Source organism: Saccopteryx leptura, chromosome 10, assembly GCF_036850995.1.
Source record: "Saccopteryx leptura isolate mSacLep1 chromosome 10, mSacLep1_pri_phased_curated, whole genome shotgun sequence".
Lineage (NCBI taxonomy): Eukaryota > Metazoa > Chordata > Mammalia > Chiroptera > Emballonuridae > Saccopteryx > Saccopteryx leptura.
This window is the reverse complement of record NC_089512.1, coordinates 45,915,078-45,925,019: the sequence shown is the minus strand read 5'-3', so window position 1 is coordinate 45,925,019 and position 9,942 is coordinate 45,915,078. Positions and strand designations below refer to the sequence as shown.

Here is a 9,942-nt window from a genome sequence, read left to right as displayed (position 1 = left end):
GCGACCTTGGGGTCTCGAACCTGGGTCCTCTGCATCCCAGTCCAACGCTCTATCCACTGCACCACTGCCTGGTCAGGCAAATGGCTATGATTTTTTTTTAATGAAAAATAACAAGTGTTGATGAAGACATCAAGAAATTGGAACTCATTAGACATCACTGGTACGAATATAAAATGGTACAGCTGCTGGGAAAGATTTTAGCTGTACCTCTAAAAGTTAAACATAGAGTTAAAGAGTTACCATATGAGCCAACATTTCCATTCTTAGAAATATACCCAAAAGCATTGAAAATAGATGTTCAAACAAAAACTTCCACAAGAATATCATAAGAACACTATTCACAATAGCCCAAATGCTGAAACAACCCCCAATATTCATAATGGGTGAAGAGATAAAAGTGTTATACATTCATATAATAGTATACTATTTGGCAATAAAAAGGAATAAAATATTTATTCATACTTCAGCATTGATGAACCTTGAAAACATTATGCTAAGTGAAAGAAGCAAGGCACATCTTGTATTCCATTCATATGAAATATCCAGAATAGGTGAATCTGTGGAGACAGAAAACAAATTAGCTCTTGGGAGAGTTGAGGGAGGAATAAGGATTGACTGTTGAATGGTTATAAGGTGTCTTTCTGTGGCTATGAAAATGTTCTGACATTAGATAGTAGTGATAGTCATACAATATTATCAATGTACAAAAGTCACTGAACTATAACTTTTAAAAGGCCAAAATTGATTAATTTTATGTTATGTGACTTTTACTGTATTAAAAAGTATAGCACCCTAGAGTGATGCATGACAACACATTAAATTAAAAATAAAAATTAAAAAAATATATAGCACCCCAAACTTGCAGAATATCACCCTTATGTTGGCATCTTAATTTGCTTCTAAGAGGCCTTTCCAACATTGTAACAGGCCAATAGTAGCTTCTGAAAGATTCTCCACTGAATCTTTTAAAAGCTCTTCAAGATCAATGTCCTCACTATGCAAAGGGGGAAACTGTTGCCTAAAAGGCTAAGACACTAAACTGTGATCACAGGACTAAGAGGTGGAGGTGACCATGAACAGAGCTGTTGCACTCCACAATCCATGCTATTTCTTTAATGAGGCTTAGAAAATACATGGCAGATCTCTTGGCAAATATTATCAATCAATCGGCTTCCTATCCCTCTAGGTCTGAACTCAGCTTTACCATCCTCTGCAAGTCAGCCACTCTTAATCATAATTAGTACATAAGATGAAAACTCTTCTGCCATCCCTATCCTAGCATCACACACCACACTATCTGAACTGGCATCTCCTGAATCTACTTTTAAACCAACATCAACAGAAAGGCCAAGTCAATCCAGAAGAAATGCCCCACTTCCCCAACCTCGACCCAGATGATGTGGCCATTTCTTACTTGGAGCCAGAATAAGATGTGGTTGTGAAGCCTGGTAAGCAGTGGGTCAGCTGAAGGCAAAGAAAGGGTCAGGAAACAGAAAGAAACAGGCAGGAATCAGGGTCCCAGCATTTCTTACATTTCAGGAGGAAGCAAATGACTTACACCTGGCTAACTGAAAGGGGCACATGACCTCGACCAGGCCCATCATAATGAATCCTGGGACTTCAGTTGAAATTTTGGAATGAGGCAGGATGGCTAAGCTGTAGAAGGTCTACTTGGTGCTGCTGTGGCCATCTTGCCACCATGAAGGGAGCACCTGGCTGAGAACAGTGTCAACATCAAGTAAAGCAGAAGCAAGGAATAGAGCAAGAGAGATTCCTGGTGATTCTCACCTGACCTCTTGGATACAGCCATATCTACAGTCAGCTCTTCCTGCTCAAATTCCCTAAGCCACCTGGAATTTGGAGGGGGGCTCTTTTTAATAGAGGGGGGTCAATCCAATGAAAAATTCCCAGTTGATATAATCTATTTGTCTTTCATAACTTCCCTTTGCTTCAATTATCATTAAAAATTACACTGTTGGCCCTGGTCAGGTGGCTCAGTGGACAAAGTATCATCCCAGCATGCCAAAGTCGTGGATTCAATCCCTAGTCAGGACACATACAAGAAGAACCAATGAGTTCACAACTAAATGAAACAATTAAGTGGAACAAGGAGTTGATGCTACTCTTTCTTTCTCTCTCTCTCTCTCTCTGTCTCTCTCAAATCAATGGGAAAATTTTTTTTTAATATGCCCTTTATCTTTTGTGTGGATTGAACTCTCTTCACTTATCTTTGCCTAAATTACTAGCCCCCTTCTCCACTTACTGCTGTATATGGACACATATCCCAGTTACCCCCCGGGATATCTGCTCAAACTCCCCAGAGTCTAGAAGATACTGCCAGGTGAGCCTCTGTGTCCTTTGGAAAACCTCCTTCTAGGACAAGAACTATGTGTTTGTTACCCAGTGTTCACTATGAAGAAATCATGACATGAAATCCTTTTGGAGTGCAGTGCCAGGAAAATATAGGTGCTATTTTTATCCCTTTTCACCGTGGCAAACAGGGGCCCTGGGAGATAAAGTTTCTTGTCCAATATCAGACAATTAATCCGTGATGGTGCCAGGGGTGTGGCTCCAGGGCTCAGTGTTACCACCGAAGTATTGATATTTCATCTCCGTTCAGTCAGTGGCTATGCTCATTATTATTAACAATAATAATCAGTCACTCCAACAAAGCTGATGACATGATGGCCTTCTTACCTCTGATCACTGGTCCTTCCCCATCTTCCAACTACTCCAGATTTACTCTGTAAGAAGTCATCTACAGCTGGGTAAGAGGTAAAGTAGCCATGTTAGGATCCTATACTCCCAAATGGAGAAAAGTCACCTGGGATGGAGTCAAAGTTATCTTGTGCCATAGTTATCTTTTTCAAAACAATAAGCTTTAGAATCAGCTTATTTTGTACAGTGAAACCTGGGTCAGTCTACACTTTATTACCTGGCTATCTCTGTTTCAAACATTTGCCAATCTCACCTGGGCGTTGTAGCTGATAAGAACAATGAACCTAGGAGTTAAGAAATGTGGGGGTTCCAGGCCTCGCTCTGCCATTAACTCTGCACATCAGGTCACTTTTCCCCTTCTCTGAATCTCAATTTTCACATCTGTAAAAATTAGTAGGTGTGGGTTGGGGTATTTGACTAGAATGATATTTCCCAAAGTGTCTTCCAGTAAGTAATTTTTCAGAAGTTAAAGTTAAAAGTATATTTACTTAAGGACTTTTTTGGAAACTTCAGTCAGCTCACTTGTGCATTGTGACTCCCAGACAGGGAGATAAAGCACACAGCAGCTTCCAAACTTATTTGACAAAGGAAACATCTCTTGCTACACTGTGTTGGGGGGAATTGCTCTGTGAAACAGAATTTGGGATAAGTTAGATTAGGGAATCTGTAGGAGCCCTTTCAACTCCAAGAAGTTTTAATTCAATATTCATTATTTTGATTTAGAGCTCTGTAAGATGCTAAACTACAGAATCATGAAAGGTAAAAACTATTATGGTCAGTAAAGATTAGATGGAGCTCAGTTGTCATTTATAAAATTTCAGTTGCTGAAAATGAGAGTTGATGAGTGGGAATAAATGGTAATGATCTAATTCTAATTTATAGAACAGTCAATGAACTTGGACCATGCTGGACAACAGAGGGAGCTATATTATTATAAGCTTACCTTACTATGAGTTTTCTTTTTGGCGATTCGAGGACACACATACTACCCTTTCTGTACCACCAGAGTCTGGGTTGAATATGAACTCAGAAATTCATGGGTTGAAGAAAGAGACTTAGAGACTCTGAGTTGTAAAATCAAAATGGCTTTGAACTTCTGGAAAGAACAAAAACAAATGCCTGTGTGTGTGCATGTTGTCTGCTAGAAAGCAAAAAAGGAAAACAAACTAATGAGCATCTCGTTGAACCTGCCCAGGAGGAAATTCCAGCAGCCCTCATTACTGATAATTTTTAAAATGTGCACAAAGCAATCGACATTTAGGGAAGTTTCTTTATTGTCATATTTTGTTGAGTATAAAAAGTACCCATAGACAATAACTTCATGGATTCATTCTTGACTGAAGTCCTCTAAGTCTATATTTATTCAAAATTGAATTTCCCCATCATGCGGGTTTTCAAGAGTCAGGGTGGGGTCCAACAGACATAGCATTAGAATCAGACATTTACTCAGTGAAGATGTATTGGGTAGCCATTGTATGTCAAGTGCTGGAAATACAGCAGTGAGTGAGGAAGTCAGAAATTTCTATCATGGACAGAGCTGCTGTAAATCCAGTATCCACGGCCACTATCACAGCAGCCTGGCCCATGCAGGTTCGCATTGGATTCGGACAGTCGGTAAAGAAACAATGGAGCCAAAAACTGGTGGGCCATCATCTTTAATCCTAGCTTGCACCTGGCGGGCAAGTAAAAACACACACTGGGCTCCAAATCCCACTCATTCAGTGCTCACAAAGATACTGACTTATCTGAGTTTCCTAGAATCAAAGGTTTCTAGCTCACCAGACTTATTCACCACTGTTCCCCATCTCCTTCCTTCTCCCTGCACAAACTGGCTTCTCACTCAGCACTCCACCATCTTGGCTGCTTCTCCTGGCCTCCTCCACGTGGCCTTTCTCTGCTCTCTAATGCAAATCTCAGGAACCAAGAGAGCAAGCTCCCGTGCTGCCTGCATTTTATAATGTAGATTCATAACCTTTAATCCAATATACAAAATAGGGAAGTCTCTAATACAAAGTCGCTATCTGAGGCATGATGGGATTGCACCACCCCACATCAAAAAGGGTGGGAAAGGCTTAGTCCTAAAACCAAGCCCCAGCTACAACCATCTTGCCTGCCCACAGCTCGCCTCGAACACACCTTAATATCACCTAGAAGACGGGCTTCCACTTGGGCAGCACCATCTTTAACAAAATGAGCATAATTTATTTTATCTGCCCAACAGCTGCCATTCTGGCTCTGTTACTTATCAGCTGCCTGAGCATGTGCAAGTCATTTAACCTCTGAGCCTTATTAGCTGCTGGTCACGGGATTGTTGGGAAAGCTAAATATCAGATTTTGCATGTAGAATATTAAGCCCAGGGACTGATGACTAAGTGGCTTCTAGAAACAGCAGGCAGGATTATGGCTCTTGCAGCCAGAGGGGGAGAAGGGAGTTCAGATAGATTCAGGGAGGCTTCACACCACAGACCATTAAAGTAGGTGCAGGATGAGCAGGGGCAACAGAGAGCAATGGCTTACCTCCTCAGATAATCCCCATCTTTGTTCCCTGCCCCTTACCTGAGCCCCCACCTTTCCCAGGTTTACAAGGTTAGGTATCTGCTCGACTGCTGACTCCTTGACCCCAGAACTCTGCCTGCTAATCCACATTCTCACACAGGGAGCCAGCTTTCCTGTCGGAAATTCAGCTCCTACTGCTCTGGTCTTTTGGATTTCCTCCTTTCTTTCTTTCTTTCTTTCTTTCTTCTTCCTTCTTCCTTCTTTCTTCCTTCCTCCGTCTCTCTCTCTCTGTCTCTCTCTCTTTTCTTTCTTTCTTTTTCTTTCTCTCTATTTTTTTTAAGATTTTATTTATTGATTTTTACGGAGAGAGAGAGAGAAAAGGGGGAGCGAGAAGTATCAGTTCATAGTTGCTTCATTTTAGTTGTTCATTGCTTGCTTGTCCTGTGTGCGTTGACCGGGCAAGCCCAGGGTTTTGAACCAGCGGCCTCAGTGTTCCAGTTTGACACTCTATCCACTGCACCACCACAGGTCAGGCTACCTCCACTTTCTGAGCATAGTTTTTCTATCTGCAAAAATGGGGTTAATGATCCCTTTAAATAAGAAAATTGAAAGAACATGGATCTCTCATCAGACAGACTTGAGTTTGACTACTGGCTCTGCCATTTTGCAAGGAAAATCATTTAGAAAATCTCTCTGGAAGTCTCAGTTTCTGCACCTGTGAAATAGGCATACAGCACCTATCTTAAAAACTGTAGTGGTAAGTGAGGCAAACCACACATCACAACTTCACATAGTAGATTATTGATAATTGGCAGCTTTTATTATTGTGGTTGTTATTTACTCTAAAATAAATGCCTGAATAAGCTGTGCTCACTTTCTCTGGATCTTTGATGCTGGGGTTTCTCCTGCCTCTCTAATGAGGCTTCTGTAGCTGAAAGCCATACCCAGAAGGATCTCAGTGGTTGCTCCAAATTTCTCTTAAGCTTCAGAGTCCATAGTCCATGCAACTCTTCCTTTGAAAGGTATGTACTTACATACTTATCGTGTGTCCTCTAATACAATACCCTACTTACCTTTGGAGGGGAATGAAGTTAAAGCCTTCTTCTGGTGCTTGAACTTTCTTTATCGCACCCTCCACTGAGGGTTCAATCAACCTATTCTTACTTACTTCCAATGGCAGGGAACTCACTAACTACAAAGGTAAGTCATTACATCATTCACCCAGTTGCCATTTAGCAGCTTGGCTCACTGGAAAAAACATCATTTAACAGCAGCAGAAAGCTTCTCTCATGGGTAAGCCATCTGTGAATTGTTGATTGCAAAAAATAATACTATTTTCTTGTCTACCCTGCTCCCCAACTCTGAACTTTGAGCCCACAAAAAAAAAGTATAGCTATGACATTTTTTCTCTAGAATAACAAAACTGTTAATGTGTCTTTCATTCACCCACCCACTAGACATTCCTGTGAGGAATCTACTTTAGATGCCCACGAGAATATATTTACAATTCTAAACATAATTATCTAGCTCCCAGAGGAGAAGCAGCATTTTATGGGCATAGATAAATCATATCCTTGGCCAAATACCCTCTTCTAATTTTCAACAGAAATCCCAGAGCAATTTCAGGACATAACTCAGGGGGTAACATTGTTTTCCTTGTGTAGCCTCAGAAACCAAGGCACAGAAAAGCCAAGGTCACCCAACAAATCAAGAGCAAAGACATGCACTAAATCCCAGGAATCTAAGACCTCCCAGCATAGAAATTGATCCTCTAAGATAAATGTTTGTCTTTCTATCCAGGGATTAACTGTGGTCCTTACAGAGAGATTCTTGAGGCTGAAAATTATAAATAGGGAAACAGGGCCTGGTAAAAAGTTGAGTGATTAATTGGCAGAGAGAGCTTTCAAGGAGGGAAAGGACCAATGAACTGAAGAAAAATTCAACATCTTTTAGGAAGTTTTTCCACTCCCTTACATTGTTTTAATTCTTCATGCTCAGTCTCTTTATTAAACATTTTTAAAGTGAGTTTTCTTTTTGTTTCTTAGTTTTTGCTTTTTCAGTTATTTTTCTGGCAAGGTTATTGATTGAATCTCCAACTTAGATTATTTTTCAGGCTGAATTGAACTTGACCTTTGCCCTATGAAATAGAACAGCCTCTTGCTTATCTGAAGTAAATGGGACCAAGAGGCCATGGAATAATCAAAACATAATAAAAAATGGCTGAAATATAGAACATTGTGTTTCTCTGCTGAGGAAAGAGGGACAGTGAGGATTAGTGTCAAGGTCATAGGACATAGGTGGTATGACAGCTCTGACGAAGCCACCTGAGGAGTGGGCCAACTCACAGCAGCTGCCTTCTGTTGAGGCAGCCAGTCAACAACAGTGGAAGAGCATGGGCCTTGGACTGGGACTGTTAGCTTCCCAGGTCTGCCATGTACTTGCTGTGCAACTTCAGCAAATTGAGCAACCTTTCTGAGTCTTGGTTTTCTCAGCCAACTCTTGCTAACCTGGCAAGCTCCATGGGGATTAGGGCTGTGTCTGTTGTGTTAATTAGTGTTTTCTTTAGTGCCTAGTAGAACAGGCACTCAGTATATATCTACTAAGTGAATAAATGAAATAATGGTACCATCACCAGTATTCCAGGATCATTGTGAAGATTAAATGAGAGATTACAAATCAAAGCCTCAGACATTTTAGATGCTCACCAAACAGTAGCTCTGACATTGCCAGACTTTTCCTGTCAGTGTCAGGGCTGGGAAGGAGTCTGGGTGTTACACTGTAGAGTCCCTTGTCCTGCAGATGAGAAAACTGAGACTCAGATACGTAGAGCTGTTTGTTTGTTCGTTCATTCATTTAACATATACACTGGAAGTACCTCCTAGATGTTAGGTGTTGTACTAGGGGCAGAAAAAAAAAATAACTCTAGTTAATGAAGTTAATATATCAAGGTAAAAAATATATATCTCTAGTTAATGAAGTTTACATTCTAGTGGGAGGAGATAGAAAAGAAATAGACAAATATATAAACAAGAATAATTTTACAAGCTAACAAAGTGCTTTGAGAGTAAGAAAGCCAGCAACTTGGATAGAGAAGGCCGGGCGGCCCTGGCCGGTTGGCTCAGCGGTAGAGCGTCGGCCTAGCGTGCGGAGGACCCGGGTTCGATTCCCGGCCAGGGCACACAGGAGAAGCGCCCATTTGCTTCTCCACCCCTCCGCCGCGCTTTCCTCTCTGTCTCTCTCTTCCCCTCCCGCAGCCAAGGCTCCATTGGAGCAAGGATGGCCCGGGCGCTGGGGATGGCTCCTCGGCCTCTGCCCCGGGCGCTAGAGTGGCTCTGGTCGCAATATGGCGACCCCCAGGATGGGCAGAGCATCGCCCCCTGGTGGGCAGAGCGCCGCCCCATGGTGGGCGTGCCGGGTGGATCCCGGTCGGGCGCATGCGGGAGTCTGTCTGACTGTCTCTCCCTGTTTCCAGCTTCAGAAAAATGAAAAAAAAAGAAAAAAAAGAAAAAAAGAAGGCCGGGCGGTGGTAGTGGGGGAGATATGTTATGGCGTGGCCAGCTGAAGCCTCTCTGCGGAAGTGACGGGAGCAGAGTGAGTGATGGATGGGGAGCCACATTCAACACGTTAGCACGAAGCTCTGGAACACAGCTTCTTCCTTGATTTATTTTAGTGTTTGTTCTCATAGGTCTTTTTTTGAGGGCAGGGGCATGACTTATTTTTATATACAAACTTATAAAAAAGTTCCAAGGCCCTGGCCAGTTGGTTCAGTGGTAGAGCATCAGCCCAGCATGTGGATGTCCCAGGTTCGATTGCTGATCAGGGCACACAGGAGATGCACCCATCTGCTTCTCCACACCTCCCCCTCTCACTTCTCTCTTCTCCTCCACTCTTGCAGCCAATGCTCAATTAGAGCGAGCTGCCCCAGGCCCTGAGGATAGCTCCATGGCCTCCACCTCAGGCGCTAAAAAATGGCTCAGTTTGCAACACAGCAAGGGCCCCAGATGGGCAGAGCATCGCCTCCTAGTGGGCTTGCCAGGTAAATCCCAGTCGGGGCGCATGCAGGAGCCTGTCTGCCTCCCCTCCCCTCTCTAAATGTAAAAAAATTAAAAAGTTCAACAATAGTACAAGGAACTCTTACCTTCTAGATTCATCAATTGTTTATGTCTTGCCCTACTCTCTCTCTCTCTCTCTCTCTCTCTCCATATATATATATATATATATATATATATATATATATATATATTTGTGATATACATAAACTCATATACCCATACTTTTCTCAGAACCATCTGAGCATATATAGTGCAAACATACTGCCCCATTATGCTACGCTTCCATGTGTATTTCCTAAAATAAGAACATTTTCTTATACAACCACAGTCCGTATTTAAAAAATGGCTCCAAATAGACTTTTTAAATTTTCATATATTTTTCCAGGTCCAACATCACACACTGCATTTAGACCTCATGTCTCTTTTAGTCTTCTTTAATCTGGAACAATCCCTTAGCTGCTCTTTGTCTCTCTTGACCTTGATATTTCTTAAGAGCACATGCCAGTTATTTCATGGAACATTCCTCTGTTTGGGTTTCCTGATGTTTCCTGAGGAGTGGATTCCAGTAATGCTTTTTTGGCAGGAATGCCACAGAAATAATGTGTCCTTCTCATGCGTCATGGCAGAAAGCACCTGGGGGATGTTAACTTTGTTGGGTGAAGGTGGTCTCTATCAG

General features: G+C 42.1%; 1 long non-coding RNA gene across 1 annotated transcript; it reads right to left on the bottom strand.

Moving 5' to 3' along the window:
• Positions 1-426: 426 nt before the first annotated feature.
• On the bottom strand, positions 427-2,824 carry LOC136382533 (uncharacterized). Its single transcript, XR_010747249.1, has 2 exons — positions 2,698-2,824; positions 427-557 (listed from the first exon to the last, which is right to left on the bottom strand). It is a non-coding gene; the product is annotated as an uncharacterized lncRNA (long non-coding RNA).
• Between the last annotated feature and the right edge of the window lie 7,118 nt (positions 2,825-9,942).